Source organism: Halichoerus grypus, chromosome 14 (assembly GCF_964656455.1).
Source record: "Halichoerus grypus chromosome 14, mHalGry1.hap1.1, whole genome shotgun sequence".
Taxonomy (NCBI): Eukaryota; Metazoa; Chordata; class Mammalia; order Carnivora; family Phocidae; genus Halichoerus; species Halichoerus grypus.
This window is the reverse complement of record NC_135725.1, coordinates 11,611,355-11,633,080: the sequence shown is the minus strand read 5'-3', so window position 1 is coordinate 11,633,080 and position 21,726 is coordinate 11,611,355. Positions and strand designations below refer to the sequence as shown.

The following is a 21,726-nucleotide window of genomic DNA, read 5'->3' as shown; positions in this document are numbered from 1 at the left end:
CTGGGAAGAATTTGAAGGATTTCCCACTACTCAGCTACTTAGTAAATCTTCCCAATATCCTTGATCACTTATGTATTAGAAACCACATTCTTTTTTTTTTTTTTAGAGATTTTTTTAAAGAGATTTTATCTTTAGAGATTCTTAAAGTAATTTTTAAAGATTTTATTTTTAAGTAATTTCTACACCCAACATGGGGCTCCAACTCACAATCCCAAGAGATACATGCTCTACGGAGCCAGCCAGGCACCCTGAAACCACATCCTTGACCCATAACAATGACTCTCTTAGCTCATGAATGAAACCGCTTTTCTTAGTTTGCCAATTCATATTTATGTTCTCATTGAAATGCATGTCCCCAAATCACAAGCTGGGCAATTTTAAGCAGATGCAGACAAATGCATCTTACATTTCATTATTACAAGGCTTTCCTCAATTATACAAACATTTTTATAACTAGAAGTGTTGTTGGACCATTAGACTCATTTAACATGAAAGCAGAAACAAAATACATAGTTTGAGTAATTTGGGAAAATTATTTCAAATCTGCTTTCTGAAGTCTTGCTGTGACCTCCTCCTATATTTACCAAGCAACCTTTTCCTTTTTTTTCTTTTTTTGAAGATTTTATTTATTTATTTGACAGAGAGAGACAGCATGAGCGGGGAGGAGGGGGAGAGGGAGCAGGCTCCCCGCCGTGCAGGGAGCCCAATGTGGGGCTCAATCCCAGGATCCTGGGATCATGACCTGAGCCAAAGGCAGACGCGTAACCAACTGAGCCACCCAGGTGCCCCGCACCAACTTTTTCCTTAAGGTTTATTCAACTACTTTCAAAAATGTGTTTGAGTCACTGTTAAAAAAATAATAATAAACCCAATATAAACAGGATACCTAAAATAAAGCCAGTTAAAAGAAACATAGAGATAAATGTCACCAGGCATCTAGTTATTAATGTGCATCTAGTTAATCAGTGCGTTTGAGCCCTGGTAGCTCCATTCCTTTGCAGCCAAAACAAAAAGGAAACCCTCATGAGTTTCGGGTTGTTTGTTTAAAGAAAGCATATGCACTCTAAGAACCTGGAGCTATAGTACCATGTCCACCAGGACAGTGACCCAGGAATCTCTACATGTTTATATATTTTCTTTGAACATGATTTTACTTTTACTTTACATTCCGATTCAGCCTTTTCTCCACCCTACAAAAACATATCATTTGAAGTATCCAGAAGTTGTGGGGCTGAGGAGAGGGGAGAATGGGGTATTGTTTAATGGGTAGAGTTTTTGTTTGGAAGGATGAAAAAGTTCTGGAAATGGAGAGTCGGGATGGTTGCATTGTCAGTGTACTTAACGTCACTGAATCATACATTTAAAACGATTAAAATGGTGAATTTCATGTTATATATATTTTATCATAATAATAAGTCAAAGAAGGGGATTGGGGGATAGGGTAACTGCGGGATGGACATTAAGGAGGGCATGTGATGTAATGAGCACTGAGTATTATATAAGACTGATGAATCACTGACCTGTACCTCTGAAACCAATAATACATTATATGTTAATTAACTGAATTAAAATAATTTTCACAAAAAGAAAAAAATAATAACAGTCAAAGAATAAAAGTATCCAGAAACAAAAAATTCACAGGCTAGTATGCTAATCACATGTCCAAATCTCGTTGAGGAGCCTGACACTGCGGTGGAGGGGCTGTGACCCCTGCAGCTTAAGTGTGTTTGTCCTGCTTTGGCAAAATGAAGGTTCAAATGTAGGACTTGATGAAAATGTGCGTATTGTAAATCACTTCTTCACACTGGACAGAGTACTTCACCCCAAGATACCCTAGGCCGGTGCTTTTCGAACGTTATTGTGCAAACGATCCCCGGGGGGTCTTGAACCAGCAGGTCTGGGCCCACTTTTAACAGGCCCCCAGGTGAAGCCGCTGGTGCCCTGGACCTCACTTGAAGCCGCAAGGCCCCAGAGCCCCATCCATGTAACCTTCAAGAACCACGGGCCCCTCACCGGGAAATGAGGGTTGATCACACCTCTCAGGTGAACTGGTTAAGGACGGAAATTATCTGCCAACCACGGTTTGTAAAAATGCGTTTAGACACACAGAAAGCCGTCATGACCAGGGGGCTTCCCAAGTGTCCCCACCCACCTCCGGGACTAGGAAGCTGCCACAGACGGCTAGGACAGTTGACAGAGAGGCAGTTTCGCAGAAAGTCTTCACGCAGACTTCAAAACAGTACTTCTCAAGCTCGAAGAATGCCTGGAATTCAGTGGCCTTTATCCAACAGAAAGATCTCCAACTCGGTTTTGACTGCGTTCCCTATAGAGGAGCCCTGCAGCCTCGAACACTGACAACGCCCCGCATGTTAAAGGGACGGGGGAAAACCCTCGAAGGCTCTTTGGCGCTTGGGGCACAGCTCGCGGCTCCGCGGGTAACTCTGGCCCGCGGGCAGCTCCGGGACTGTGCAGTCGGGCTCTCGGTTGTGCGGGCTTTGCAAGCCCCGTGGCTGAGACCCGCCCGAGACTCTGCTGGCAATCCCCACCTGCTTGCAACCAACCAGCGCCTCCCTCGGCCCCATGGCACCAGCTCCTACCCCTTCCACTACCGCAAACGCTGGCTGCGCCAACAGAAGCTCAGAGGCCCTTTTATCCTGGTTAAAGAGAAGCTCAACAGAAAGTGAAACGGTCCCTATTCCTTGGGGGAGAAGGCGCCAGGCCAGGTAGGAAAAAGACGGTGGCTCCCAGGCACCTGTAGCTGCCACAGGTGCGGGCCAGAACCCACTTCCAAACGATCCCCCAAGAGAAACCCTATGATGCGCTGTCGTCCCCCGGGAGGACGGGGAGGCAGAAGTCCGCTAGGCATCCCCAGAGAGGAAAAAATCAGTGCCCAATAAAGTACACCCCGAATCCACAGGGAGATGGGGGGGGATCAACTCGCATGTGCTCTCGCTGCCCTTCACCTCCGCTCGCACGCCGATCCAAGGCGCCAGTGCCCCGCCACACCCCGCAAATCCCTCGCTCGCAGGGTCCGGACCGGTGGGAGGCATCCCGGCGACGCCCGAGCCCTGGCGGCCGCGGGGCGCGCGACTGGGGGCCGGGGAGGGGAGGGAGAAGGGTACTCGCCTGCGGGCTGGGGGCGGCCGCAGTCGGCGGGCTCCCGCGCAGGACGAAGGCGGCTCCCGGGGGCGCAGGGACTCGCTCCGACGCGGCGCCGGCTGGTGGGCGGGTGTCCCCTGCGCTGCCCGCGCTCGTCGCTGGCGGCGCCTGGCCGGAGCCGGAGTGCGGGACGCTGCCCAGGGAATGGGCGGGCACGAATAGCCTCGGTCGCTGCTCCTTGTATTATTGTGGACTCAAGCTATTTCCTGTTTGGAGGTTTGGGCGAAAGAAAAAAAAAAAAAAAATCCAGGGTGGTGGCAGGGGGAGTGGGCGGGCGGAGAGCCAGAGAGCCGCGGCCCGGAGGGGAGGAGGGTGGGTAGCGGCCGTCACCTGCTTCCTCGAGACCCCAAGGGTTCCAGGTGCCGTCTGGGGCAGGAGATGCAGCTTATTGCAGCTCTACTTTGCGGTGTTGGCACGACTAGGGGGGCACGCACGCGCCACCCAGCGGTGGGGCCGGGACTGGCCGCAGGGACCACCTAGTCCCCCCAGTCCGTACATCCATTCCCCTGCCTCTTCCCTTCTCTGCGAAACTGCTGCTGTGCTTTCTTTCCGCCCCAGGGCAAAAGTGATTCGATGTGCTGCTTGCTTTATTCGTTCTCTGGTCAGCTTTTTGATCCTCTCCAGGAGTGTGGGCTAGGAAGGGGTTACGCTACCCTTTCAAAGACTAGAGGAGGGATGGTTGTGGGCCATTATTGTAGGTGCTTGGTGGTGCTGGGGTCTTTGTTTTTGCTTGGGGGTGGGGTGAGAAGCAGGTTGGTCATTTTGGTGGAAAGTTAACTTTTATGATCGGCTTCCGTTCCCCTCCCCCATGAACTTCACCCTTAGCCGGGATCTCTGGGTCTGAGGCCCCAATCCGGAAATACCGGTTCCTCCCGCTGGGACAATAGGTGAGGGCGGGAGCTTTAACCCAAGAGCCTGCTTAGTCACCGCGAGAACCCCTGCTCAGCCTGGAAGGCAACATCTTCTTAGTGCCCAAGCCTGCAACTGGCAAGCAGGTGCTCCTTCCATTTAGTCACATTAAAAATCCTGGGAAGAGTGGCAGGATATAAAATCAATGCACAGAAATAAGTTGCATTTCTATACACCAACAAGGAGACAGAAGAAGGAGAAATTAAGGAGTCGATCCCATTTACAATTGCACCCAAAACCATAAGATATCTAGGAATAAATTTAACCAAAGAGGCAAAGAATCTGTACTCAGAAAACTATAGAATACTCATGAAAGAAATTGAGGAAGACACAAAGAAATGGAAAAACGTTCCATGCTCATGGATTGGAAGAACAAATATTGTGAAAATGTCTATGCTACCTAGAGCAATCTACACATTTAATGCAATCTCTATTAAAATACCATCAACTTTTTTCAAAGAAATGGAACAAATAAACCTGAAATGTATATGGAACCAGAAGAGACCCCGGATATCCAGAGGAATGTTGAAAAAGAAAAGCAAAGCTGGTGGCGTCACAGTTCTGGACCCAGCAATTGCACTACTGGGTATTTACCCCAAAGATACAAATGTAGTGATCCAAAGGGGCACATGCACCCCAACGTTTATAGCAGCAATGTCTACAATAGCCAAACTGTGGAAAAAGCCTAGATGTCCATCAACAGATGAATGAATAAAGAAGTTGTGGTACACACACACACACACACACACACACACACACACACACACAGGAATATTATGCAGCCATCAAAAAATGAAATCTTGCCATTTGCAACAATGTGGATGGAACTAGAGGGTATTATGCTAAGCAAAATAAGTCAATCAGAGAAAGACAAATACCATATGATCTCACTGATATGAGGAATTTGAGAAACGAGACAGAATCATAGGGGAAGGGAGGGAAAAATGAAACAAGACAAAACCAGAGAGGGAGACAAACCATAAGAGACTCTTAATCTCAGGAAACAAACTGAGGGTTGCTGGAGTGGAAGGGGGTGGGAGGGATGGGGTGGCTGGGTGATAGACACTGGGGAGGGTATGTGCTATGGTGAGCACTGTGAATTGTGTAAGACTGCTGAATCACAGACCTGTACCCCTGAAACAAATAATACCTTATATGTTAATAAAAAAAAAAAAAAAATCCTGGGAAGGTAATAGGGAGTTATTGTTTAATGGGTGCAGAGTTTCAATTTGGTATGATGAAAAAGTTCTGGAGAGGGATAGTGGTGTTGGTTGCACATTAGTGTGAATGTACATAATGCCACTGAATTGTATGCTTAAAAATGGTTAAAATGGCTCATTTTATGTTATGTATATTTTACCACACACACAAAGAAAAACCTCCTAGGAAGGTTCATTGAAGATACCTTTGCATATGACTGCCAAACCCTCCTGCCCTCCTTCCCACCCAAACCTCTGCCGTAAGTAATGGAATGAATGACAGTGCTTCTGATAAAGCCCAACTTCATTTAGTTTAGACTTCTGGGGATACCTATCAACAAGTTATTTCATAAAAAGTGAGTAGATTGAGCCTAGAGGACAATTTTTAAAAAGAGAACAGTTAATTTTCCACATAAGGGGAAATTATGTCAGGTGAATTTAAAACAATTATCTTACTCCACATCCCTTAGGTATATACCCTAAGGATGGAAAACATTTAAAAAAACAAAAAACAAAAAAACTAACACTGGGGCACCTGTGTGGCTCAGTCGTCAAGTGTCTGCCTTTGGCTCAGGTCATGATCACAGGGTCCTGGGATCGAGCCCCATATCGGGCTCCCTGCTCCGCGGGAAGCCTGCTTCTCCCTCTCCCACTCCCCCTGCTTGTGTTCCTGCTTTCTGTCAAATAAATAAATAAAATCTTAAAAAATATATTTTAAAAAAGAACTAAAACTGCTTTTTAGTGATGATAATGTTAGTAAGAAGTAATTATGTTAATGGCCTTAAGAATCAAGATTTTTTAGTATAAAAAAATAAATATAAAATCAAGGGGCACCTGGGTGGCTCAGTCGTTAAGCAGCTGCCTTCGGCTCAGGTCATGATCCCAGGGTCCTTGGATCGAGCCCCGCATCGGGCTCCCTGCTGGACAGGGAGCCTGCTTCTCCCTCTCCCACTCCCCCTGCTTGTGTTCCCTCTCTCGCTGTGTCTCTCTCTGTCAAATAAATAAATAAAATCTTTTTAAAAAATAAATAAATAAAATAAAAATGAAAAAAATCAAAGCAGTTAAGCAATATTTTTTTAAAAATATTATTTATTTGACACAGAGAGGGAGAGCACAAGCAGGGAGAGAGGCAGAGGGAGAGGGAGAAGCAGACTCCCCACTGAGCAGGGAGCCTGACGCAGGGCTGCATCCCAGGACCCTGGGATCATGACCCGAGCCAAAGTAGACACCCAATAGACTGAGCCACCCAGGTATCCCAGTAGTTAAGCAATATTAAATTTGAATTAGAATTATCATTTAGAACTCATGGTATACTTCTCTTTTTTCTTTTTTTAAGATTTTATTTATTTATTTGACAGAGAGATAGAGCCAGAGAGCACAAGCTTGGGGAATTTCAGAGGGAGGAGAAGCAGGCTCCCTGCTGAGCAGGGATCCTGATGTGGGGCTTAATCCCAGGACCCTGGGATCATGACGTAAGCCCAAGGCAGATGCATAACCAACTGAGCCACCCAGGTGCTCCTTATGGTATACTTTTCTTAAAAAAAATATTTACAGGGTCACCTGGGTGGCTCAATGGGTAAAGTATCCAACTCTTGATTTAGGCTCAGATCATGATCTCAGGGTCATGAGATCCATGAAGCCTGCTTAAGATTATGTCTCTCCCTCTCCCTCTGCCCCTCCCCTCCTGTTCTCTCTCTTTAATTTAAAAAAAAAAAAAAAATTCCAAGGTCTATTTACTCAAAATGCCAACCAAACATTTACTAGCCTGGTAGGAATAAGGACTCCAAGATTTCAGATTGTGGTCTCTAAATACCATATTTGTCTAAAAAGAACTAGATCTACTTGGAGAAGTGGTTGATTTTCTGTCAGAGGCAAGAAATCTCCAAAATCAGCCTGGAATATCTTATCAATTCAGGAAGCAGTGAAGCTATCAAAAACTAAGGTTGACATCAAATGGAATCTGGAGCCAACCTGTAGAAGCCTCCACCAGCCAAAGTGGGATAAATTTTAAGCCTCGAGAAGAAAAATAATGGGACGCCTGGGTGGCTCAGTTGGTTAAATGTCTGCCTTCGGCTCAGGTCATGATCAGGTCCTGGGATCCAGTCCCGTCGGGCTCCCTGCTCAGCGGGGAGCCTGCTTCTCCTGCCTGCCACTCCCCCTGCTTGTGCTCTCTCTCTCTCTCTGTCAAATAAATAAATAAAATCTTAAAAAAAAGAAGAAGAAGAAAAATAACTGCAATGAATTGAGACATATCAAATATGTATATATCCGGGAGTCATAATGATACAAAAACAGAAACAAAAAAACCCCCTAACTGATTACCTTTGCAGATGCAATAGAACTAATTAATTATTTTGAAAGCTGATAAATTGTAAGAGAAAGAATTGCACATTTCACCTGCCTTTTCTGGACTGTATCTAACACGTATGTACTACTTCAGATCCTCTTCGCCTCCCCTGTCCCTTACTCCAGACATTGCTGCAGCAACAAGGTTTAGGTGGGCTCTGTCCAGCTTCACGCAGGGACAACCTGAGAATAGACTCATCTCCTCCCTCCCACCCAGTGCTTCTCTATCAGTGCCAGGGTGGGGATGCCCATGCATACACCACCCTGAAGTTAATGCTTCATTGTCTAAGCTTCTACCAGTGAGGGATAGAAGCTGATATGTGAATATTCCTTCCCCCCCCCCCACAAGATGAACTGTCCTGAGACTCAGTATATATTGCTTCTCAGAAATCAAGTCACACTGATCAAGTAATCAGGTGCCTACAGCAGCAGCCTACTGAGTGAGTCTCCCTTCAGCTGGCTTTCTCTGCTTCTCCCATCCCTCACTTTTTTCTGCACGATCACTTTCCCCCAATAAAGCACATGACTCAAGGCTCTGCTTCCTGGGAAATCCAGGCTAAGACATGTACAAACTGCGACTCAGGATAAACTAAATAGTTGACGAAGAAATTATTCTAGCCAACAAATAAGGATTGACAAAATTTGAATATCAGCATTTTCCAAAGCACTAATAAAATAGTGGATCAAGGCAATAGTCATCGATGGCCACTAACATCACAGAAAAGATCACCAGACATTATGTGCCATCTGATGGAAATATACAACACCACAAATGGCACATTCTTGCCAAAAAGAGCAAACCTGAGTCTGACCAAGTTTCTAGACCCATCTACCAGTTTATAAGAATTACTAGAAGAGAGGGATATATTAAACAACACTACTACGGGGTACAGTCAACAAAATCAGAATCTGGGAAACTCAAGAAGTCCAATGATCCAGTTTCCTCAACAACAAACAAGAAGGCATTAAAGATGAAGGGGGAAGAAACCTATAAACTAAAAGATTTAAGTGATATCGATAAAATACAATGTGTATTTCTTGTTGGGGCCCTGATTGAGAAAAACCAACCACTAAAAAAATGATGAGATATTTGGGCAAAACTTGATATTCCCTAAATTTTATTTTATTTATTTATTTTTTTTTAAAGATTTTATTTATTCATTTGAGAGAGAATGAGATAGAGAGAGAGCATGAGAGGGGGGAGGGTCAGAGGGAGAAGCAGACTCCCTGCCGAGCAGGGAGCCCGATGCGGGACTCGATCCCGGAACTCCAGGATCATGACCTGAGCCGAAGGCAGTCGCTTAGCCAACTGAGCCACCCAGGCGCCCAATATTCCCTAAATTTTAAAATGTTTAATCACATGCCACTGATTTAATCTAGTATATGGGGTTGATGTTGCTACTACATGTGTTTGGGTGGCATATTACATACACACACACACACACACACACACACACTAAAATAGACGTTTAATTTCTTTCTGTATCTGAATTGAAATGAACATTTCAAAGACTTGGATTTGGGATTATCTTTGAATGTGTTCAGGTAGGAAGAAAGGCACTCTGGCTGGCATAGCTGGTAACTGACATTATCTTGGTTTTTCCCACCCACTTTTTTCATTCTGGGTACATGCTGTATGGATTCCTTTGTCTGTGCTTTCCTGTAATCAACAAAACAGCATTTTCAGTAACTAATAAACATTTCCACTCTGAAGACTACACATTTCAAAATCTGCTCAGAGAAACAAAAAGAGACGCCTCCATGGGCCCCAGGGGCAGTAGTGAAAAATGGGGCAAGAACTCTGGGTTCTGACTTGGAGCTCAGCAGAGGTTCCCTCCTGCACTGGCCCCAGGGCAGCCCCACAGAAACCATCTTGCGTTTCTGGGAGACAAAGCCCTATTCTGCTGCCTCTCGGGACAGGGAGTTCTGTGTTCTGTGTCCTGAGGTTCTGAAATCGATCCTGTGCTTCACCTACGGGCTGGGCAGACAGGATGGTGGGGAAGGGGTCAAATCACAGTCTAAAGTGGGACACTTGCCTTGATAAGACAGGTGTTTTCATTACTGGCAACAGGTGCACCATGGAGCCCAGAAAGAGCTTTGTTTCTAATCTTGATTTGCTGTCTGCTGCCTGTGTATGTTTGGTATTTCTGTCCAGTTTTATTATGAAATAATTGACTTATATCACTGTATAAATTTAAAATGCACAGCAGGATCACTTGATTTACGTCTATTGTGAAATGATTGCCACAGTAGAATCAGCTCACATCCATCACCCTATATAGATACAGTACAAAGAAAAAGGGGATGCCTGGCTGGCTTAGTCAGTGGAGGTGAGTTCAAGTCCCATATGTGCTGTAGAATTTATTTAAAGTTAAAATAAAATCTTTAAAGAGGAAAAGAAAAAAGAAAAATAAATGTTCCCCTTGTGGTGAGAACTCTAAAAATTTACCCTCTTAGCAACTTTCCTATATATCATACGGCAGTGTTAGCTGTAGTCATCATGACATCCCTAGTACTTATTTATAACTCAAAGTTTGTACCTTTTGACCACCTTCCTCCAAGTCCCTCTCCCTGCACCTCCCTCCCTAGTTTTGCATTTAACTTCAGTGTTTTCACCCTTTGACCCAGCAACCCCACTTCTAGGTATCTACCCCACCCCCACAAGTAATGAAAGAAATATACTCCGGCGCCTGGGTGGCTCAGTCGTTAAGTGTCTGCCTTCGGCTCAGGTCATGATCCCAGGGTCCTGGGATCGAGCCCCACATCGGGCTCCCGGCTCGGCGGGAAGCCTGCATCTCCCACTCCCCCTGCTTGCGTTCTCTCTCTCTCTCTCTGTCAAAAAATAAAAAATAAAGGGGCGCCTGGGTGGCTCAGTCGTTAAGCGTCTGCCTTTGGCTCAGGTCATGATCCCAGAGTCCTGGGATCGAGCCCCGCATCGGGCTCCCTGCTCGGCGGGAAGCCTGCTTCTCCCTCTCCCACTCCCCCTGCTTGTGTTCCCTCTCGCTGTGTCTTTCTCTGTCAAATAAATAAATAAAATCTTTAAAAAAAATAAAAAATAAAAATAAAAATAAAAAATAAAAAATAAAAAAAAATCTAAAAAGGGGTGCCTGGGTGGCTCAGGTGGTTAAGCGTCTGCCTTCGGCTCAGGTCATGGTCCCAGGGTCCTGGCATCAAGCCCTGCATCGGGCTCCCTGCTCTATGGGAAGCCTGCTTCTCCCTCTCCCACTCCCAATCCCCCTGCTTGTGTTCCCTTTCTTGCTATGTCTCTCTCTGTCAAATAAATAAAATCTTTAAAAAAAAAATCTAAAAAAAAAACTTTTAAGAAATATACTCAAGAATGCTTATTCCTGTGTGCTGGAAGAGCAAAAAATTAAAATTAAATGCCATTAAAAGAATGGCTGCAAAAAAAAAAAAAGAATGGCTGCATAAACAGTCCATAACTACGTGTTTCATTATTCTATTTTGTAAGTCTAGCCTTTATTTCGCCTTACACAATTTTATTATGTAATATTTGATACATATGAAATAATGTAAGTAACATCTAAATAACTTTGAGAGCATATAATAAAATGAATACATGAACCCACCATACAATTAATCAATAGAACAATTACCAATGTTTTTTTCTTTTTTTAAAGATTATTTATTTATTTATTTATTTGAGAGAGAGAGAGAGAGAGATCGTGAGCAGGGGGGAAGGGCAGAGGGAGAGGGAGAAGCAGGCTCCCCGCTGAGCAGGGAGCCCGACATGGGACTCAATCCCAGGACTCTGGGATCACAACCCAAGCCAAAGGCAGATGCTTAACCGACTGAGCCACCCAGGCGCCCCAATTACCAATGTTTTTGATGACACCGTGTGCTTTCAACTGCCCCTATTCATTTCAAGGGAATCACTATCCTAAAATAATGCGTTCATTAAAAAAAAATTTTTAAGGAAGCACCTGGGTGGCTCAGTCGGTTTAGCAGCTGCCTTCAGCTCAGGTCATGACCCTGGGGTCCTGGAATCGAGTCCCACATCCAGCTCCCTGCTCAGCATTCTCCTTCTCCTTCTGCCTTGCCCCCTGCTTGTGCACTCTCTCTCGCTTACTCTCTCTGTCTCAAATAAATAATTAAAATCTTAAAAAAAACTTTTTTTAGGGGCACCTGGGTGGCACAGTCAGTTGAGTGTCTGACTCTTGGTTATAGCTCAGGTCATGTTCTCAGAGTCATGAGATTGAACCCATGTCAGGCTCCATGCTAAGCACAGAGTCTGTTAGAGATTCTCTCTCTCCCCCTCCCTCTGGCCCTCCCCACCATGTGTACATACTCTTTCTCTCTCTCTCTCTAAAGGAAATAAATAAATCTTTAAAAAAATTTTTTTATCCAAACATATACATCTTCCTAAACAATATATTGTTGGATTTGCTTGTTTTTGAGCTTTATAAAAATGGAATCACACTGTGTGTTGTCTGCAACCAGCAGTTTTCACTGCAAATTATATTTCTAAGATTTATTCGAGTTGTTGTATATAGCTGTATTTCATCCAATCTTCCTGCTGTATAATATTCCATTTCCATATTTGATTCTAAATTTTCCTTTGGAATAAAAAGATATCCACCCTCTAGGCAAACAGTTACTTTCTTGGTGATTTTTGGAGAAAAGCTGTTCGATCATTGCAAGGTCAGAATTTATAGACGAGAATGTTTCTTCATTTCACCCACCAAGGAAACACATATCACCCCATGTCATTTGGAGGGTTTTGCCTTCAAAGTATATTTGATGTTGCATAGCTACCAGAAAATGCATCAAAGTACAGCTCACTAAACCTCTCTATATTCACACCAGTCACTCCATAATTTCAAAATTGCGTAGCCTTTTATTTTTTTTTAAGATTTTATTTATTTGAGAGAAAGAGAGGGAGAGAGAGAGAGAGTATGAGCAGGGGGAAGTGCAGAGGGAGAAGCAGCCTCCCCACTGAGCAGGAACCCGATGCGGGACTCGATCCCAGGACTCTAGGATCATGACCCGAGCTGAAGGCAGATGCTCAACCGACTGAAGCCACCCAGGCGCCCCAAGAATGGATAGCCTTTTAGCCCACATGCCTAGATTACTAATTCTTCCTTCAATTCATTGAAATCTGCATCTTCCTCCCAGGTTAATCTGTTGGGTGGCTTTTACTTTCTTTTGGCCCTTCAGATTCGTAAACGTCTTTCCTTCATAATTCTTAAGACCTTGGGCCTTGATGAATTCTGCTTCTTTTCCTAGGCTTCTCCTTTTACAACCACACAACTCTGTCAGGTATTGAAATGACAGCCGTTGGTAACAATCGTTGAATCTAGTGGATTCACACACGGTGTGATTCTATTTTTATAAAGCTCAAAAACAAACAAATCCAAACGATATATTGTTTAGGAAGAGGTACATGTTTGGGTAAAAAAAATTTTTTTAAACTTTATTTATTTCCTTTAGAGAGAGGGAGAGAGAAAGAGCGTGTACATGTGGTGAGGAGGGCCAGGGGGAGAGGGAGAGAGAGAATCTCTGTATGGGAGTTCACTGTACTAGTCTTTCCATTATTTTGTATGTTTGAAATTTTTCCTATATAAAAATGTGGGGAGGGTGAGGGATCAAATAAACTGAATTTTGGATGTCCTTTTTTGAGTTTGATTTGGGAGTCATATCTTTTTTTTTTTCTTTTAAGATTTTATTTATTTATTTGACAGAGAAAGAGAGAGAGAGACCACCAGCAGGGAGAGACAGCAGAAGCAGAGGGAGAAGCAGACTCCCAGCGGAGCAGGGAGTCCGACGCGGGGCTTGATCCCACGACCCTGAGATCAGGGCCTGAGCCGAAGGCAGTGGCTTAACTGAGTGAGCCACCCAGGCGCTCCGGGAGTTACATCTTTTTACGGTATATCTACTGACTGATTCTGAGGAATGCTATCAGGTAAGAACAAGTAGTCTGTATGACCCAATACGCAAAGTTGTCCACGACACATTGCTAAGGAAGAAAACAAGGTACAGAGCAATACATATGGTATGGGCCTCTTTATGCAGTTAATACACATATGTGTGTATATGTATATACATGTATATATACGTATGTGTACATATATATACATGCAAATGAATAGAAAAATGGTTAGAAGGATGCTCAGCATCTTGGCAACAAGCTAACTGAAAAGGTGAGTGGGAGAGTCTCTGATTTAGGGGAATAGGAAAATGGTAGTGAAGACAGTTCTGCTTTTGGGGGTGTTGTTTTGAATGTAATTAAAAGCAAAGGAAAATTAAGGGACGCCTGGGTGGCTCAGTTGGTTAAGCGTCTGCCTTTGGCTCAGGTCATGATCCTGAGGGCCTGGGATTAAGCCCCCCCTGTCAGGGCTCCCTGCTCAGTGGAGGGTCTGCCCCCCCCCCAACTTGTGCTCTCTCAAATAAATTTTTAAAAAGCAAAGTAGAATAAATGCATGGGATGAACTAGACGATTGTCAGGTATCTTCTGGCTGACATTTGTAGTGATCCTAATGGGAAGGAGAATGTCTGTCTTGATGGGGACTTCGTGAGAGGTAGTGGTCATGGGGCCTGGTGCATCCTACAGATTGAAAGGGGCAGCTGCAGCTCTCAGAAACACCCTGGCCACAGTTGCATGGATCACGTGGCCGCTGAGTGTTCTTTCAACACTCCTTACCCTGGTCTTACCCCCACTCACACCTGTCTGGCCTAAGAACAGGGTTGTTCCTGGAGAAACCTCAGGTCCCTCCTCCATGGGGCAAGGCAGGCAGCAGCCCCACCTTCTCCCCAAGCAGAGGCAGAAATGGGGCAGGTAAATACCTCACGGGTAGCTACCTGTCGGAGTATGGAGAAGAAGGGCAAGAAGAATAGCCAAAGACCATCCCTTCTCCATGTTCAGCAATCCCTGCGTCAGTTACTCTGAACCCCTTTAATACACTTTGTAGTCCGCTCGGCTTTGGCATGATACTTTAAGTCCTTCCTAAACTCTGTTTAGAGGCAGGGGTTACCTCTAGATAGTTTCTGTGGCCAAAGCTTTGGGAAGTTTTTCTAAGAGAACAGCAGTTTAAGTAATTGGCACACTGCCTGCTTTATGGCATTCGGTGATGGACTTTGACAGACAGCTCAGAAAGAAATAATACTTTCTGTTGATCACTTGTTAACAGTTCAAAGACTACTGTGGTTTCAGTTAAGCCTCTGTAAATATTAATTCTAAACATACATGAAAAGTATAGTTTCCCTGGAGCTGGGATTGCCTGTGAATTTTCAGGGAGAAAGAGGGAGATAGAAACATATGTAGATATAGAGAGAGATAAATTCATTGAACAATTTTGTAGAAAACAAGGATATGATTACTTACAGGGTCTAATGTAAAAACCATCTTTTTTATTGTGATGCTCAAAAAGCTCTAATCAAAAAAAAAGATGTAAACAAAATAATAATATATAATTATAACTGGTATTTACATGTATAGGCCAGTCATAGAAATTAAAGGCTGAGATACAATTGAATTGCACCTGTGCTTATGATGCTTTGGGAAATAATGGGAGTATTAGGGACATGACCAAAATAATGGGCTCACATTTTAATGAGTACTTATTTGGCACATTATGCCCGTGACACTAAAGTGAGGTCATGTAAGCATGCTAATTGATTGAGGGATTCTTCCACTGAAATCAATACCAACAATTTTAAAAACACAACACAAACCAGGGCAGGTGAGGGTGAGAAGAAACTGCTACACTGCTTGCCATTGTAAACTGCTCCCACCCTTTCAAAAAGCATTTTCATAAAACGCATCAAGACTCGTAAAAAATGTTCAAATCATTTGACCTTGTGACTTTACCCTGGGCCCCTGTCTTCAGACAAAAGTACAAATACAGAGAAGACTATATGCACAGAACTTTTCATCAACACATTAGTCATAAGAGCAAAAAATGGAAAACAATGAAACTATCCAATAATTAGGGAAAGTTAAGTAAATTAAGACATATCCACTAAAAGGTACATTATGTGGGCATATATATGTGGACTATGAAGAGTATTTAGCAATATTTATTCAGTCAACGAATACTTACTGAGCCAGCTTTACCATATCATGCTAAGCTCAGGTGATACAATGATGCACAAAAAATGGGGGATTTGCCCTCATGGAACTTGCGGATAATACTTATGGTGTAATATTCATTGTAAATGACAGAATACAAAATTCCCGCACCATGACTGCCACTATGCAAAACTGAAACACACGGGCAGGACAGGAACAAAATAAACCAAAATGCATACTATGTATTTGTTTTATTTGGGGAAGTGATAGTACAGATAATTTTCCTCCCCTTTTCAGCATTTCGCAGATTGCATTCGGGATTTTTGTAATTTAAAATATTGTGGGATGTATAAGAACATCAAGAAATACTATTAGCTGGGGCTCCTGGGTGGCTCAGTCGTTAAGCGTCTGCCTTCGGCTCAGGTCATGATCCCAGGGTCCTGGGATAGAGTCCCATGTCAGGCTCCCTGCTCAGCGGGAAGTCTGCTTCTCCCTCTCCCACTCCCCCTGCTCTTTCGCTGTGTCTCTGTCAAATAAATAAATGAAATCTTAAAAAAAGAAATAACTATTAGCTGAAAAATGCAGAATAGTAAGGAGGACATATAGAATAGCTGGGGCTCTGCATGCTGATGAACAGGGATTGAAAACAACGGTGCATAAAGGAAAAGTATTATGAAAAGCAGTAGGATCTGTTCTTAACTCATTTATTTTTTTTAACAAGTGCATGTTCATGGGTTGGTTCAAGGACCTGTAACAATGTGTACTTTTAAAAGAGACCTGGAGGAATCTCCCGCTCTGCTAGTCCAAGAACTCTGGAGAGAGGCAGGTGGAGAAAGATCGCATAAATAAAATTTTTTAAAAAGATTTTATTTGGGCGCCTGGGTGGCTCAGTCAGTTAAGTGTCTGCCTTCGGCTCAGGTCATGATCCCAGGGTCCTGGGATCAAGTTCCGCGTCGGGCTCCCTGCTCAGCAGAGAGCCTGCTTCTCCCTCTCCTCTTCACTCATGCTCTCTCTCCCTATCTCTGTCTCGCTCTCTCTCTCTCAAACAGATAAATAAACAATCTTCAAAAAAAAAAGATTTTAGGGGTGCCTGGGTGGCTTAGTCATTAAGCATCTGCCTTCGGCTCAGGTCATGATCTCAGGGTCCTGGGATCGAGCCCCGCATCGGGCTCCCTGCTCCACGGGGGGCCTGCTTCTCCCTTTCCCACTCCCCCTGCTTGTGTTTCCTCTCTCGCTGTGTCTCTCTCTGTCAAATAAATAAATAAAACCTTTAAAAAAATTTTATTTATTAGAGAGAGAGAGCAGGGGAGGGACAGAGGGAGAGGGAGAAGCGGACTCCCCGCTGAGCAGGGAACCCCATGTGGGGCTCAATCCCAGGACCCAGAGATCGTGACCCGAGCAGAAGTCAGACACTTAACCAACTGAGCCACCCAGGCACCCTGTTTTCCCTTTTTAAAAATGAGGATAATATCATAATTTAAAAAAAATATATTATCTGCCTCAGAGATTGTTCTTAGTGCTAGAAATTATACATATATGCAGAGAGAAAAACTCTGAGATAGTGTTTCAGAATTATGATCAGCTACAGAGAACAGAAACTCAACCACAGTGGCCAAATAAGATAGACCTCTGTTTTTCTGTTGTTGTTGTTTCGTTGTTTTATTTTTTACATCACAAATATCTGGAGGCAGGCAGTCTCATTTTGGTATAGCAGCTCTGACATGAAAACAGGGGACAAGGCTTTTCCAGTCTTTCTGCTCTGCCATGTTTGCCTGTGGTTTTGACTCTCAGAGGTCCGAGATGAGTCCTCCACCTTCAGGCATCTAGGGCATTGTATAGGCAAAAGCCCACGCTAACTGAGGCTGCCAACAAGCTTTCCTGTAAGCTTTTTTGCTTACGTTAGTCAAAGTAGGTTCCTATGGCTATTCCTAGTTACACATATATCCCCCCACACATACTGTAGCCTAGCATCTCAACTCTGTAGACAGAGCTTATATCTGGCACAGAAACACGTAATGTGTGCTTAATAAATAATACGTGTTAAGCTGAAACATTAAATTGTCTCCTCATCGAAGTATGATTCCCTATAAAATAATAAATCAAAAGTAAAATATTAATTTCTTGACTCGATGTAACTAAATGCTCCTGTCTGGAAAGTTCTGTATGCTCCCTTCTGTAGTGAATATCCACAGTGAGGAAAAGACAAAAGCTACTCACCTGGCTCCCGAGCCATCCTAAGAACCACATTATCCACCTTGCTTTTCGTCACACTTGCCAATCTGAAACCCAGGAGACAGAAACCAGAGGTAGTCCAGCATGTGGCCTGTTTGGAGAGCATGGTCCACACTCTCTGCCACGGATGGAACAGCCACAGGTACCACGTCAACTGTCCAAGAGAAATACGTCCCAAATGTGGGCCTGGCAACTGGTAGGCAGCCATGTCTGTGAGAAATTGTATCAAGAGCTGAGGAGTCACTAAAATGAGGAGCTGAGTTAATTATCCTTACCTATGGTTCCCAAGGCAACAAGGCAACAACCCTCTTAGGATCCAGGGTAATAAGATCCTTTCAAATTCACTTGGGAGATATCGGTTGTCTGTGGCCTGCACCTGCCTACATGGATATGATTCATAGGGTTTCTGCCTTCTGCTGAGCCAGATAAAAGCACCCAGCAAATACATTTTAGTTCTTACTTGTGTTTTTTCAGGTCCCACTGATATACATTAAATACCGCCCCCCCCCAAAAAGGACCTCCTATTACAGATGTATCCACTTAGTGTGGAAGGATGTGATGTTGAGCAATTCGTTCCTACCTAGATCCAGATTCTTGATTCATAGCAATGTGGCCACTCGTGAGATGGGTTCAAGCGATGGCTTGCTTTTTGGAATCACACAGAGGAAGGTCATACAGGTCCACAATCCCTTAGCCACAATTCTGGAATTTTATTTTATTTTATTTTTTTTAAGATTTTATTTATTTATTTAAGAGAGAGAATGAGATAGAGAGAGCATGAGAGGGGGGAGGGTCAGAGGGAGAAGCAGACTCCCTGCTGAGCAGGGAGCCCGATGCGGGACTCGATCCCGGGACTCCAGGATCATGACCTGAGCCGAAGGCAGTCGCTTAACCAACTGAGCCACCCAGGCGCCCCCACAATTCTGGAATTTTAGAGTTTTGTCTCTGAAACCAAAAGTTTGGTGCTAAACAAATTTGACAGCAAAATCTGGCCTGATTTGATGATCTAAGTCTATTTATGATCCTAAGTCTATTTATTCTACTTGGTATAAGTAATCATACATTTCCCTGTGGACATATCCATGGGTTTAATTATGGAGTACTGCCCCAGACCACTGGGTGTATTCTGCAGTGCTATGCAGTGTACACACGATATTCTCTGAAGAACTGAATTCCAAAACATAGGGCCCAAGTGTTTCAGATAAAGGATTATGGATGGGAAAAATAAACCTCCAGGAGATGAGCCGTTATTGATGAGTTTTCAGCAGGTCACAGTGCACTTATTGCTTCTCTATAAACTGTAGAGCCACGGCTTTCCTTCCCCAAACATATATTATCCAACCCTAACTATTGTGCACTCTCTGAGCCTTGTAGAAGATTTTGCAAACTCATTATACACACCTCAAAGTTCTTACCTTATTAATTTGCACTGGCTCTGCCAGTATTTACAAGGATTGCCCCTCCTTACAGGAAAAACAACTCCATTTCCTCGTACTGCTTTTCATATCAATAAGAAAACAAGTGTCCACCTAGAGCAAATATACTCATTTCTCTGCAAGTTTCCAGGGAAAGCAAATTAGAAGAACAACTCAAAGGAGAACATGTTCAGTTTTTTAAATGTATCCTCTAATTTCCTTTGTGTGGCTGTGGGGTAGGGTTTGGTTTGGTGACTTCTGCACGGTATTATCATAGCAAATTAATCTCAAATTTCCAGATAAGGCAGAAATCATGATTTGGATTGAAGGGAAGCAGAGTTGGCCACTCCAGAATATGTCTTTTTGGCATAAGGATTATTTTAGAGTGATCATTTTTTTAAAAAACAGCAGGCAGGAGAGAAGCCCTGAAAACTGAGTAGAAGTTACTTGGTTTTGTAGGGGGAATTTACATTTGTCTTCCTCTCTGTGCCAAGAAGAGAAGGAGGTCTCTAAATCTCTAGAAATTCTTATCAGTGAAGAAGACAAAGCTTTAAATCTGCACAACAACCTTATCCTTGTTTACTGTGCTTTTCCTGGTGACCTCCCCTATCCTCTACCCTTTGCCCCAATATCTTTTGTGTATAACTGGAGATTATACAATGTGATGGCTTGGACCATTTCAGAGAGTTACTCAGTTTTCCTGGGTCTCTTCCATGTATACAATAGGTACACATGTTATTAAACTTCTGTTTATTTTTCTACCATTAATCTGTCTTTTATTACATGGGAGGGGTCTCAGCCAAGAACTTAGAAGGGTAGAGGGAAAATTACTTTCCTCCCCCACCAGATCGTTGACTGAACAGGAATCAGCTGCAGCATACAGAACACATGAAGGTTTCATGGATGACAAAATTATTAGATTGGATTAATGGATTAACATCTAGAGTTATTTCTGTTGACCAACTGGGGAAGAGACATAGGCTTGTTGTCCTCTGTACCCATAAAAATGGAATGTACTCATTAATGCATGACTAATGTATGACTAATTGCTCCTGTCGTAGACAAAACATATACCAACAAGCTGTTGACCTTAAAAGTAAAAGAGCCAGCAAAATGGGTTTATTTGGGAACAGCAGAGGAATTGCAATTTGGGACATGCAAGTCTGGAGATCAAAGGAGAAGAAAGTTAGTTTATACAGAGAAGGGTTAAGTTGAGAGGGTCTACATTATTATTATTATTTTTTAAGATTTTATTTATTTGAGAGGGGGAGAGAGAGAGAGATTATTGGGGGGCGGTGCAGAGAGTAGAGGGAGAGGAAGAAGCAGACTGTCTGCTGAGCAGGGAGCCCGATGCAGGACTCAATCCCAGGACCCCAGGGTTGTGATCTGAGCCAAAGGCAGGCACTTAACTGACTGAGCCACCCAGGCACTCCAAGAGGGGCTACTTTAGACAAAAGTCTTTTGGAAGAAAGTGAGAAATCAGGGTGATGATGCTTTCTCACTGGCTGAGTTGTGGTATTTTCTTATTGGCTGAACTTGTTGTTGGGCAAGGAGAAGTGCTTCCTTCCTCCTGCCGGAGTAATAAATTTTCTTGGGAATGCAAGGTCCTTCTCTTCTAGTTGGGTCTGCACTTGACAATGAGCAGCAGGGTGTGAGAGCTCTCCCTACTGGCCTCCCAACTTCATTTTATTTTTTTAATATGTAAAAGGGTTTTAAAAATTCTTTTAAAATTTAAATTCAATTAATTAACATATAATGTATTATTTGTCTCAGGGGTAAAGGTCTGTGATTCATCAGTCTTGTATAACACCCAATGCTCATACAACACATACCCTTCCCAATGTCCATCACCCAGTTACCCCATCCCTCCACCCCACCCCACCCCCAGCAACCCTCAATTTGTTTCCTGTGATTAAGAGTCTCTTATGGTTTGTCTCCCTCTCTGGTTTCATCTTGTTTCATTTTTTACTCTCTTCCCCTATGATCCTCTGCCTTGTTTCTTAAATTCCACCTATCAGTGAGATTATATAATAATGTCTTTCTCTGATTGACTTATTTTGCTTAGCATAATACCCTCTAGTTCCATCCACATTGTTGGAAATGGCAAGATTTCATATTTTTGATGGCTGCACAATATTCCATTGTATATATATACCACATCTTCTTTATCCATTTATCTGTCAGTGGACATCTGGGCTTTTTCCATAGTTTGGCTATTGTGGACATTGCTGCTATAAACATTGGGGTGCAGGTGCCCCTTCAGGTCACTACCTTTGGGTAGCTCTATTTTCAACTTTCTGAGGAACCTCCATACTGTTTTCCAGAGTGGCTGCACCAGCTTACATTCCCACAAACAGTGTAGGAGGATTCCCCTTTCTCTGCATCCTTGCCAATATCTGTTGTTTCCTGACTTGTTAATTTTAGCCATTCTGACTGGTGT

The 21,726-nt window shown here is 43.5% G+C and overlaps 1 protein-coding gene and 1 long non-coding RNA gene across 2 annotated transcripts in view; one reads left to right on the top strand and one right to left on the bottom strand.

Moving 5' to 3' along the window:
* TJP2 (tight junction protein 2) overlaps positions 1–3,333 on the bottom strand; it is a 123,790-nt gene extending 120,457 nt beyond the window's left edge. The window contains exon 1 of the mRNA XM_078062125.1: positions 3,127–3,333. The gene's annotated coding sequence lies outside the window, so the exon portion shown is untranslated. The remainder of the gene's footprint in view (positions 1–3,126) is intronic.
* LOC144380106 (uncharacterized) overlaps positions 2,362–21,726 on the top strand; it is a 53,215-nt gene continuing 33,850 nt past the window's right edge. The window contains exons 1-2 of the long non-coding RNA XR_013443921.1: positions 2,362–2,723; positions 13,313–13,533. This is a non-coding gene — a long non-coding RNA (uncharacterized LOC144380106). The remainder of the gene's footprint in view (positions 2,724–13,312; positions 13,534–21,726) is intronic.